The 13,360-nt window shown below is 36.5% G+C and overlaps 1 pseudogene; it reads right to left on the bottom strand.

Moving 5' to 3' along the window:
* Positions 1–9,283: 9,283 nt before the first annotated feature.
* Positions 9,284–10,567, bottom strand: LOC103730715 (annotated as a pseudogene).
* Between the last annotated feature and the right edge of the window lie 2,793 nt (positions 10,568–13,360).

The following is a 13,360-nucleotide window of genomic DNA, read 5'->3' as shown; positions in this document are numbered from 1 at the left end:
GATACTTAAAGAGAAACCTGCATAATGCCTCATTCTTTTAAATTTTGACATACAGCGGTGGTTCTCTTCTTTGAAGTATCTCCCCTGCTCAGTCTGTGTCTCTGAAACACCTGAGGATTTTCTCTCCCTTGGGTTCCACTGGGATTTTGTTTCTGAATTCCAATTTAATGTTGCTAACCCACCATTTGTTTTTCTATCAGAAAAGTGTGCCACTCTATTTACTACAAATTTAAATGGTCCAAAAACTTTTTTTAAAATCAGCATGACTAGGATTGTGGGAATTTTCTTTTATTCCATAATCCAATTTACCTTTGCTTCTGTTAATCTCTTATGTTCAGAGAGTTACACGCTTGCTAGTTGTCATTCAGAAGTCCATTGCTACCTGCACATACCCTCTCTTTGATGACCTCTATGTAATTATTTGCTGAGGTTTTTCAAGGAAAGTTCACTCTATAGTGTTAAATCTGTCTTACAATCTAATTTCTAACACTCTAGACTTTCTTACTGCAAAACTTCTTTCAAATTCTCCAGATATAATCACTCTCAGTAAAAGAAAATAAAGTGATGGTTTTATTCTCACAGGCGTTACCCATACTTTCATGTCTTGATCTCAGCCTGTACTGCGGTGTTACTTCCTTCTAAGTATATGAGTGTTTTACCTCCATGTATCTAAGTGCAGGATATGCATGCAATGGCCTTCCCTGGAAGGCAGGCCAGATGAGGGTGTCAGATTCATGGGAACTGGAGTTAACAACAGTTGTTCACCACCACAAGGGTACTGGGAACCTAAACCTGGTCCTTTGTGAGAGAAGGAAGTGTTCTTAAACCCTGAGCCATCTCTCCACACCAGTTTGCTCGTTTTTTTCTCAGGAGTCTAATGAATTGACTTCACTGAGCATCAGTTATAGCAAAGGCTTATTATAGTTTAATTTTCAGTAGGAAACGGAATTAATACATTTCCCTCTGATTTTATACAATCTAAGTATTATTTTTGTATCTTCTCACTCCCCCTGTATAACCCTCCCTACTCTCTCCCCAGTTAAAGTAACCCCATTTCGCCCTTTCAGCCTTAATAGCACCTATTTCCTACTCTCTCTCAAACTCTGTCTTCTCCTTTATCCCCATGGTTCCTTTACATTTTACTGGCTCCTGTAGTTACATCAAATATATATTCAAATGTTACATCAAATATATATTCAAATCTAGGGATTTGGAGCTAAAATTCACAAATGAGAGAAAACACATGTCACTTGTTTTTCTGTGTTATTTCATTTACTATAACAGTTTCTAGTTCCATTCATTTGCCTACAAATTTCATAATTTTGTTTTAATTTGCCACTGGGTAGAATTCCATTGTATGAAATTACATTTTCATTATCTCTTCATCAGTTGAGGGGCATTCAGGTTCTTTCAATTTGTTTACTATTGTGAAAAGAACAGCAACAAGTTTGGCTGTGTAAGTATATCTGTGGTAGGATGAATCTGCTGAATATATGCCAACGATGTGTATGACCAGATCATATGGTAGATTGATTTTCAGTTTTTTGGGTGCTGCATACTGATTTACTCAGTGCTTGCACACATTTGTAAAGGGTTCCCCTTTCCCTGCATTTTTGCCAACATTTCATGTCATTTGTTCTCTTAATCTTAGCCATTCTGACTGGGGTTAGAGGAACTCTTAATTTGGTTTTGATTTGCATTTCACTAATTACTAAGAATATTGAACACTTTTAAAGGTGATTTTAGCCATTGTTATTTCTTCTTTTAAGAGCTCTCTTTTCAGATCCATAGTCCCTTTTTAACAATTGGGTCATTTGTTTCTTTGCTTCTTTGTTTTTTGATGTCTTTGGATATTTGAGTTCTTGAATATTAATTTGTCAATTTTTTTTAGTTAAATGAGTCCCCATTTATTCATTGTGAAACTTAACTCCTGGGAGACTGATGTCTGATTTAGAAAGTCTTTTCTTGCACCTGTATCTTGCAGGGGTCTGTGTATTCTTCTAACAGTTTCAGTGTTTCAGGCGTCAGATTGAGGTCTTTGATTCATTTGGAGTTGATTTTTGTGCAGGGTGATATTGTGGGTCTAATTTCATTCTTATGAATGTGGACATCCAGTTTTGCCAGCGCCATATGTTGAAGATGTTATATTTTCTTCACTGTGTGTTCTTAGAACCTTTGTCCAATAATAGGTGGGTGTAATTGTATGCATTCATGTTTGACTCTTTTAATTTGTTCATTTGATATATAAGACTGTTTTTGTGTCAATACTATGCCTTTTATGACTCTGGCTGTATAATATAGATTGAGATCTGATATGGTAATTCTCCTGGTATTCCTCTTTGTGCACAGAATTGCTTTATCTATTAGGGGTCTTTTGTGTTTCTGTATGAATTTGGGGATGAATTTTTCTATTTCTGTGAAGAATGTCATGGAGATTTAGATTGGGATTGCATTGAATCTGTAATCAGATGGTCTTTAAGGTTGACAAAATATTTTGTTTTTCTGCAGACTTTTGTTAATAAGTTCATGTTCAGAACACTCTGCTTACAAAAACCGAAGAGTTTCTTTCTTTCTGTTTCTTAGTCGCGCCTGGTTTTTCTCTCCCATAAATTTGAATGCAGAGAGTATCCTGCTTCCTCCACAGGGGTTTCTACAGCATCCCGCATCCACTGAAATTTAGTGATGATTTCAAATCTTTTCCTCTTAAATAATTGTTATTCTAGGTTTTTTTTTTTACATTTTTTAGTAATATCATTAAATTAAACAGCAGCATTTAACAAAATTAAACCTATGTTTCCATACATATACATTTTTAAATGCAAAGCAGGGCAAAATTAGAGCATGCAGATACAAACTAGTAAAAATAATTATTAATGTGTTGTGAGTTCTCAAAATGACCTCTCTCTTTTTACAAGTTAATAATGTAGGCCCACCCCTTCTCTCTGCATGTTTGTTCACACTGACTATATTTAGAGGATTTAGGAGAAATTGTCTTGAAGTCAGACTATCAAGGAAATTACACCATGTCTTAGTAGACTTATTTTAAATGGCATTTGTGGAACATTATCACATAGTAATAAATGAGAACAGTCAACACCCCACAGGTTTCCATTAAGTTTTCTGTAGAGCATAGAGTTTCGTTATCCACACTGTGTCCTCTCAGTGGAAACAGACACATGTTTCATAATCATTTTATTGCTGGTAACTCTCAGTGGTGTTTATTATAATGTATAGGGTGTACTGCAGAAATTGTACTTTAAAAAAATAATTGTGTGGTGAAAATATAATCTCTGAGATATGAAGAAAGGTGCATCTTTCTGTAAATTTCCATGTCCAGCACAGCTTCAGAAGGTTTTTTGGTATGAAAGTATAATAAGAACTCTAATTCATTCCAAATCATTAACCTGTAAGGAGATAGGCTCAGTAATGTAGATGGAACATTACAATTCTCTCTTCCTTAGAATGAAAACTTCAGTTACAATTTCTATCATTCTCTAATTAATTAATATTTAGTTAGTAGAGAAAGTGTTGTTTCATTAGAACATTTTCATTCAAAATCTTTTTAATTCTTATTTCCTCCTTCTCCTCCCTGACCACTGACCTCTGTGTATTCCATGGCCCAGGTACATTCCTCCATACAAAAATAATTTAAATAAGGGCCTGGCATGGTGGCGCACATCTTTAATCCCAGCACTTGGGAGGCAGAAGCAAGCAGATCTTTGTGAGTTGGAGGCCAGCCTGGTCTAAATAGTGAGTTCCAGGACAGCTGGAGCTACAGGAAGACCCTGTTTCAAAAAAGACAAAAATAATAGTAATAATAATAATAATTTAAATAAACAAAATATTAAAAAATTAAAACTTGGGGACCAAAGAGGTAGCTCAGCCAGTAAAGCATGTAAACCTAAGTTTGTGTCTCTGGTAGTCACATAAAAAGCTGGCTATGGGTCTGGAGAGACGGTTAAGAGCAATGACTCCTCTTGCAGAAAAACTGGGTTTGATCCCAGCATTCCTATAGCAGATAACAACAGTCCTTAACTCCAGGTCCAAGAGATCTGATGCCCTTTCCTGGCATCTGTGGGCATAGCATGGAAGACTGAGGAAGAGTGAACTTATATACGTGCAGGCAGAACATTCATACACAAAATAAAATTTAAAGGAAGCTGGGCATGACAGCTTACACCTGTCATCCAGCGTTGAGGTAGATGGCTAAACAGCCTATGTAGCTTCAAGTTCCCTGACAGATCTCTCTTCAAATTTAGGGTGATAGTGACGTCTGAACTTCGAAATACATTCACAGACCTGCAGATCCATGCATACACAACACCGGTTCACACACACACACACGTACACACACACACGCACACACAAATACACACTAAAATAAATAAACTGAAACAATGAAGCTAGTCATCATAGTTCATGCTGTAAATGTGACAAAAGACAGAATCTAGAGTCAACTAGGAGACAGGCCTCTGGGCCTGCCGGTGAGCGATTATACTGATTACTTTCACCGAGGTTGAAAAACTCATCTTACTTGTGGACAGGACCTCGGCCACACAAGTGGTGGAGAACGATGAGCCCTGGGATCACAGAATCCATTGTTCCCTTCATTTGCCTGAGGATGGACATACGGAAACTGACAAGCTCCTTCAAGCTTCGGCCAGTGTGATTTCTCTGCTCTGGTGAACTGCAACAGAGATCTGTGAACTAAATCAAATTCTTCCCCTTTAAGCCCTGTTAAGAATAGTTATCTTTTTTCTGAAGACTAAATAAAATCAAATCTTTATTTTTATAGCTGTGTGAAGTGATCCAAATGTGTCCAACACTGGTTTTCCCAATAGAAACTAGCTATACATAAGCCAACTACAACTGCTCACTGATAGATATGGGCTCCCTAGATTCCTCATTGGTCTTAATTACAGACCACTCACAGTAATAGTCTTTTTTTTTTTTTTTTTTTTTTTTTTTATCAAGTGTAGCATGAAGTTAAGTCACATTAGCTCTTGTATACACATGTTGCACTTTTGGCCGATAATAGAGAAACATTTGCAGCATTACACTGTTAAGACTGGTTGCATCCATCCTTTTGTTTATTATTTATTTAATAGCCATATAATTAGAAGGAGCATTCCATTACAACAGCATTGACATATTCAAAAACAATTTCTAGAGTTAAGATGAATCTCTTTCAAAATTGGCTGTAAATTTTTAGGTTTACAGTTGAATTGATACAGTTATACAATATTGTACTCCATATAACCCCTATAAGACATAAAATTAAATGAGGTTTTAAACTTTAAAAAAGATCTCCATTTCATTATTAAAATACAGTTTCACACAGAAAAATTCATTTTTAATACAATTCACACTATGATACATGTGTGTTTCTAATCTCTATATATCTGATTATTACTAGTCACAGTCGGTTACTTTCTGAGCTTCTTGGCATCTCAGCATGGATATAAGGTCATCGGGTAGATTTCAATGGTAACGTTTTTCACATCTACTAATTATTAAGGAGTAAACTTTTATGCTTTGAAGAATTACATTTTTTCCTTTTTTATTTATTTATATACCCACTTCCCAAGTACCACCCTCCCATAGCCTCACTCTCCCCACCAGAGCCCTTATATACTGATATCCCTGCTGCTGTCTGCTGTGTTGTCCACACCCCCAGCCATTCCCCACTACTTGCCCTTCTGGTGAATCTAGTCAGCCTACATAGAGGTCTTTGTTTATGGAGGGTCAGCTGTTCTTCATCTAGCAGTAATCAGTTGTCTATATTCCTTTGGATAAGATTGGGGTCTGCTGTTCATTTTCCCAGTTCTATGCTGGGTTACTATTTTGGAGTCCCTTGTTCACCCTGGCTAACAACTCAAAAGAAGGTATCTCCTATCTGGAATTGTTGCTTGTTATGCAGCCTCTAGCTATGCATATGGACTTTTAAGAAATTATATTGACCCCTTTAATCTTTGGTTATACTTTCCTATTGGCTGTTAAAGGCCATACAGTTGGTCCAGATAAAACTGATTTATTTTTACTCTTAAGGTCGTTTGAGGATCTGTTCCTCAGGGGTCACATGGGCATGGGAGGAGCCCCTAGCACCTTTCTTTTACCAGCTCTACCTATATGAAGATAAGTCAAAGGTCCTGCTCAACCATGGTTGGCTTTGCTTGGAAGCTTGGTGGAAATGATTCCTCTGTGTTGACCCTCCTTTTTATAGACTGGACACTGATTCAAGTCCATCTGGTGGGGTCTCCTCAGCCTCCTTGATCAAGAGGACAGGTGACCCACCACCATTATCAGACATTTTGAGAGATACTCGTAGTCCCCTGGAACTAGTCGACCTAGGAGGGAAAGGAGCAAAAAGTGTCCTTTATGTCCCTCTGACCAAATTATTACAGACCTAAAAGTATGTCTGTTAAACACCCAAGAAGGTTAGTTCCACCAGTCTGGTATTTTTAATTACTATGTGTCATGTAGATAAAAAGATCAGTTCTCAAAGAAACCTTACCTAGACATATATTTCTTTATCTGCTATTTATAATTTGTCAGTAGGTTGTAGGATTAATATGGTTCTCTCTGCTTTTCAAAACTAGCTAGGCATTGTTTATCTCTCACATTGTCTCACCCATCCATCATGGTTTTCCCACTTAAGTTGCCCCCATTTCCCCCCTTTCTCCCTTACTAATACCCTTCTCCTATGGTCCTAGCTTTCTTGAGCTCCTTCTTTCCCTTTATCCCCTAGGTTCCTTGTATACCCTTCCCTCCCCACTCCCTTAAACTAACCCAATTTTTTCCACATCTTCCTTATTAAGGCCTGTTTCTTACTATTCTTGTCTGTCAGGTTATTTCTTTTCCTTTACCTCCCTGTTTCCTTTCCATTATCCTGGGGCCTGTAGTTATGTCTGGATACACACTCACTTATCAGAGATGGGTTCTAGGATCCACATATGAGGGAGAACACATGTCAATTTTTTTTCTGAGTGTGTTACTTCACTTAGTATAACAGTTTCTAGTTCCATCCATTTACCTGCAAAATTCATGATTTCATCTTTCTTTACTGCTGAGTAAAACTCCATCATATAAATGAACCACATTTTCACTATCCACTCATCAATTAAGGGACACTTAGGTTTCTTCCATGTCTTATCTACTGTGAAAAGAGCAGCAACAAACATGGATGTACATATGTCTCTGCAATAGGATGAGTTCTTTGGGTATATGCCAAGAAGTGGTATAACTTGGTCAAATGGTAGGTTAATTTGTAGTTTTTTAAGAGTTCTCCACACTGCTTTACATAGGGGTTTAACCAGTTTGCAGCCCCACCAGCTGTAGATGAGTGTTCCCCTTTCCCCACATCCTCTCCAACACTTGGTATCATTTGTTCTCTTGATCTTAGCCAGTCTGACTGGGATAAGATGAAATCTTCAAGTGGTTATAATTTGCATTTCCCTAATTATTAGTGATGTTGAACATCTTTTAAAATGTTTCATAGCCATCTTCTTCTTTTGAGAACTCTCTGTTCAGCTCCTTAGACCATATTTTAATTGGGTTACTTCTTATTTTGATTTTCTGGGCCTGCAGGACCCTCCGCAGGTCTACCTCCTACCTGCAGGCCTCTCTCCAGGAGATTCAGACCTTAGGAGAAAGCCTGAAAACATCTGACCCTCACCTGAATTGGGCCTCTGTGGGAACTCCTGAAGACAAAAGCAATCTGACCACTCCAATATAAAATCAAAAGAGAGAACCAGAAGCTTAGATGAACCAGCTTTTCATGCCCAAAAAGTAAACCACAAAGACATATAGAGTTGAAAAAGAAGCAGACCTAAACTTGAAGGTCTGAGTCTCACACAAGAATCAGAAACTACAAAAGAAATTCACATGTCAAAATCACAGAGAAAAAAATAATAACATGAAAAACCAAATAACATATCCCCACCAAATACCAATAGTGCTCTAGAGGAGTACAAGAACCCCCTAGAGATAATGCAAGACATGGAACTCAAAAGAAGAATTATAAACGTGATAAAAAGAATTCAGTGAATTTAAAGAACACACAAACAAAGAAATCAAAGAACTGAAGGATGATACGGATAAACTTCTGAATGAATTCAGAAAAGAGTTAGAAATATTGAAGATTACTCAGGCTGAAATGAAGAAGGAAGTGAAACACTCAGTAAGCCAATTAGAAACCACAGGAGAAAGCCTCACCGATAGGATGAATGAAGTGGAAAACAGAGTATCAAGACTGGAAACAAGGTGGATGAACTAGACCACTCAAGAAAAGATTATGAAAAATGGTATGAAGAAAAAAGCAGGCATAGCAATTCTAATATCTGACAAAAATCGACTTTAAACTACAAATAATCAGAAGAGAAAAAAGGGCCACTTCATTTTGATCAAAGAAACAATGACTTAAGAAGATATTACAGTTGTGAACATATATTCACCAAACTCTGAGGCCCCCAACTTCATAAAAACAATACTACAGGACTTTAAGATCTAGGTTAACCCCACCTCATTAATAGTAGGCTACTTCAATACCCTACTGTCTCCATTAGATAGGTCAACAGCGCAGAGAATTAACAGAGAGACATCTGAATTAAACAATACCATATAGCAAATGGACTTAACAGACATCTACTGAATATTCCACCCAAGCGCCAAAGGGCATACTTTCTACTCAGCACCCCATGGAACCTTCTCCAAAATTGACCATATACTGGGGCACAAAACAAACTTCAACAAATACAAAAAGATTGAAATAATTCCATGCAGTCTATCAGACCACAGTTCCATAAAGCTTACAATCAACACTTGAAGAAGCCTTAATCACCACATGAACACATGGAGATTAAACACCACACTCCTGAATGATGAATGGGTCAAAAGAGAAATTAAAAAAGAAATAAAAGTATTCCTGGAATTAAATGAAAAGGACAATACATGTGACAAAACCTCTAGGACACACTGAAAGCGGTCCTGAGTGGGAAGTTTATAGCTCTAAGTGCCTACATCAAAAAATCGGAAAGAACTCAAATAAATGACTTAACATTGCAATGCAACACACTTGAAAAGCAACAGCAAATGAAACCCAAACCCAGCAGACAAGAAGAAATAACAAAAATCAGGGCAGAAATTAATGAAATTGAAACAAAGAGAACAATGCAAAACATCAACAATTCCAGGAGCTGGTTCTTTGTAAAGATAAACAAGATTGACAGACCGCTAGCCCAGTTAACCAAAAGAAGGAAAGAGCACCTCCAAAGCATCCATCCTTTTAAGTAGTATCAGTATCAATGTCATCATCCTTGTTATCAGATTTCACAGTTTCAACATTCAGCACTGGCATTCTGCAAGTACACCACCTCCATAATTTTGTCTTCATCTTCTTCCACACCACCAGAAGATTCTTCCTCTGCTTCCTTCAACAGTTTTATAAATGACTCTAGTTTGACACGAATCTCTTTGGCAAGTTCTTTTCAGGATTATTTCTTAGAGCCTTTTTTGAACAGCTCATGATAACCTCTTTGAAAAGGTCTACATCATACATTTCCTTCAAGATATGGGCAATCTTGGAGATAAACTGAGCTTGATTCATTACCACCACACACTCCAAACCACGAAGAAAGTATCACTGAGCTTTTGGTTGTTGTGACAGAATATTAGGAAATCCTGCATGTGTTTCTTAACATGTTCTCTTATCTTCTCATTTAAGAGAACTTCAGTTAGAGCAAGAGGGCCCGTAGTTTTTACATTAAGCCTTTCTTCTTCAGCTACAATATCTTTCTCAGATGAGTCAATAATGCCCTCTTTTTCCTTGTCTTAACAAAGTCAAACAGGATATTGACACGCTCTTCTGCAGTTCTTTCCAAATCATCACTGAGGGTCAGAACTTTTGAATGGTCACTGATATCATCCATTCTGCAACTCTGAGATTCCTTAGTTGTATCTTAGCCACAATCATCCTCCTCCTCTTCTTCCACCTCATGTGGTTGAGGACTAATTTCATTTGGTGGTGGAGGTGGTAGTATATCACTGCTGGATACAGAGTCATTGTCCTTGTCCCTGCCCTTTCTAGTTCTCTTTTTTTCTCTCTCTCTTTCCTGTACCACTGTCACTATTCTCAGGTGGGTTTGGGAGAATGAATGTACAGTTTATGATGTGTGTCAATTATGCCTCAATAGCCACAGGCTTTACAAGAAATAACTATTGTTTGCTTATTTGGACTGATATACTGATCTGTTTCAGGAGTCTCACACTCAAGATGGAGAAAAAAAAATTTAATGAATTCATCCAACATGTCTTACAACTTATTAGCCTCATGAGATACGTTGACAAGGTAATGGTCATTCTTAACATCAAACTGGGTCTGTGCTCCCAGCTCAAAACAAATATATTTTGCGGGCTACAGTGGATGCTGATTAAGTGCCTTTGCAATGTCAACCTTGTTGACTGTAACTATCTTAATTCCATTTCCTTTGTCCTCAATCTTGGCAATCAAATGAGGCATCTTATAGCAATAGAACCGGTCAGAAATGCTGCTGCTGATGTCGACAGACATTTTGGCTTACTGCTGACTTCATCAATAAGTTGAAGAGATCTTGGATTGAATCATATTCTCTGTTTTCTATTTAAATAATTAAAATAATTCCAAGAGAAATAAAGCATACTCTCTGTATTCAACAATTGGATAATTGTTTCCCAATGTATTTTTATTTAAATTTTGCACATTTCATACAATACAGAGTAATCACAGTTAAGCCCCCTCCCCCATAGCCTGCCAACAGGATTTCATGCATTCTGCCATATATGCCAAGGCTCATTAAGTCAATTATCTGTACCCAAATGTTCTTGAGTGTGAGTTCATCCACTGGAGCCCATTCAGCTTATCACTCCCTTAAAGAAGATCAACTCAGGAGTGATCAGCTGCCAATAGTTCTCAGCTGTGGTTGGAGCCTCCTGCCCATTTCTCTATTTCTATGCTGGGTTTTTGTCTTGAGTGTGCGTGCTGTCATGATTGCTGTAAGTTCAAATTAGCAAGTCCCAAGAAACATGGAAGACTGTTTCTTAGGGGTCATGCACCAATCTGTGTTCTGACGGTCTTTCCTTCCACTCTTGCAATGATTACTGGGTCCTGAGTGGGTGAGATTTATTATAGGAGCCTTATCCAGGGACACACACTCTGCAGTTTCTTATTTTCTATGGTTTAATCTTTTGTGGCCTTCTTTATTCATTGTCCTCTGTTCCAAGTGGATGCTTAGCTGGTGAGAACTGAGAGAAGTGTTAGCATTCTCTCTATCCCCTATTCCACTATATTTTATGAGGCTTAACTATAAAGTTTCAGTTGTAGATGTGTCACTTAAAGCTGGCTTATAGACACTTATTCTCTGTGACCAGTTGCGGAACTCTGTAATAATCTCCATTTGCTGTAAAAAGGACCTTCTTTGATGAGCAGTGACTGGTATACTTGTCTGTTAATATAAGAAGCAATATCTAGCATACAATAAGAAATTAAGTTTGTTTAAGGTTGTGACAGGCATAGGGTTTTTCTTTTCCTAGAATCTATGGCCTCTTCAACCATATGTATTTGGCTATGTTTATAGTACTACACATGAGTTCTTTCCCACTGTACTGGCTTCCTCTGGATAACTTTTCATTCACAATATTATGTTCAAAACATGAGGAATTTAGGTATCCAAGAAAACAAAAGTAATTCAGAAAAATATACATTCATAGGAAAATAGAAGTACAATTATCAGGAATAAAAGAAAAATCATTACATACTGATCAATAGGTTGACCTTCCAAGAAGCTATCCTAATTCTAATTAGTTATGTATCTAAAAACAGCAATGAAAACTATAACATTGATTTTTCTGTAGCTGGTAGATCAAGCAGGCAAGATAGTAGAAGACTTGTACAGTACTATAAAATACATAGAACTCAGATGTATAGAAATTAGGTATCAGTAATATGTCTATCAAATAAGTAACATTGTATTCCAGCTGTGACAGAATAACGGATCACATATGGACTTTAAAACACAATTTGAGAAATTTGAAAACAAACAAAATTATGCAAGTTTTATGATTAGGACATAATGAGATTATGCTCAAAATTAGTAACAAGAAGACAGATAAAAAGTAAACACGTATTTGAAGGGTTCTACTAAAACAGGTTTTTAAAGTACACACTTAATAAAATATAATGGCAACTTTTCAAATTTAATAAACTAACTTGACACAATGAACCTTAAGACAAATGACAGAATTATAAATTCCAGTCTGCGGGTGTGTGGCTATGGGAGGGTGCCAGTGGGGATGGGGGTACAAAGATGATTAAGATTGATTGAGATGTTCTGTATGAAATACACAAAAATTCAATTGCAGAATAAATAAAATTTAAGACTTTAGGCATTAATTGAAAATGATTTTTTCAAGAAAATTTAAAAGAAAAAATATATACCAGAGAAAAAGAAATGTCCAAAATCAATAACTGAAGTCTTGTACTGTAAGAATCTTGATAAAGAAAAATATTAGACTAAATGAGCAGCAAAACAGGAATAGTAAAAATTAGGACAGAATTCAAAATTTTTGGAAACATTGAGAATAGAGAAAATCATGAATATAAAATTCAATTAAATAAAATTACACATAAAATTAACTATTTACTAAATATTACATAGAAAAGAAAAGGCAATGTAGACATTACCAGTATCAGAAATGGAAGAAGATTCACTGGTATTGATCTTTATCTACTCAAAGATGATAATGAAATGCTACACAATGCTTATTCCAAATAATTCCATATCTACAATAAAATGAAGTCATTCCTATGAGCAGACTACCAAGACTCATATGATGATTAAGGATTATATGACCAACTCTACCTATATTTAACACATATGATCACTAATGAATAAATGGAAATAAATCATTTTTTATCATGATTTCCACTACAAATTGTACCAGACACTTAAGGAATAAATCATAGCAGTTCTTCATGACATTTTTTCCCCAGAAATAGAGCAGGAAGCACTTTGATATACCACATGGATCCTAATGGCTCTTTATGAAATTCTTAGTAATAGAATTTCTAGTAATATTCTGTGGAGGTGACTCTTGTTTTGTATAGTGACAAAGGAGGCTTACTAGGTTTATGAAAATTTTATACCAGCAAAACGTTGCCAAAACTAAGACAGAATGAAAAATAAAAGTGAGTGCAGGCCTGGTAACACTTATCATTCACTTTAAAATGGATCCACGGTGATCATACCTAAATTATAAAAGAAAAACTCTGCATGATAAATCTACCCAGGTCCACACCCATGCTAACTTTCATTAAAAAAAAAAAAAA

The sequence above is a fragment of the Nannospalax galili genome, unplaced genomic scaffold (genome assembly GCF_000622305.1).
Source record: "Nannospalax galili isolate Female #2095 unplaced genomic scaffold, S.galili_v1.0 scaffold873, whole genome shotgun sequence".
In the NCBI taxonomy this organism is placed as follows: Eukaryota; Metazoa; Chordata; class Mammalia; order Rodentia; family Spalacidae; genus Nannospalax; species Nannospalax galili.
Note: the sequence above shows the minus strand (reverse complement) of the source record. Positions and strands in the feature narration are given on the sequence as shown.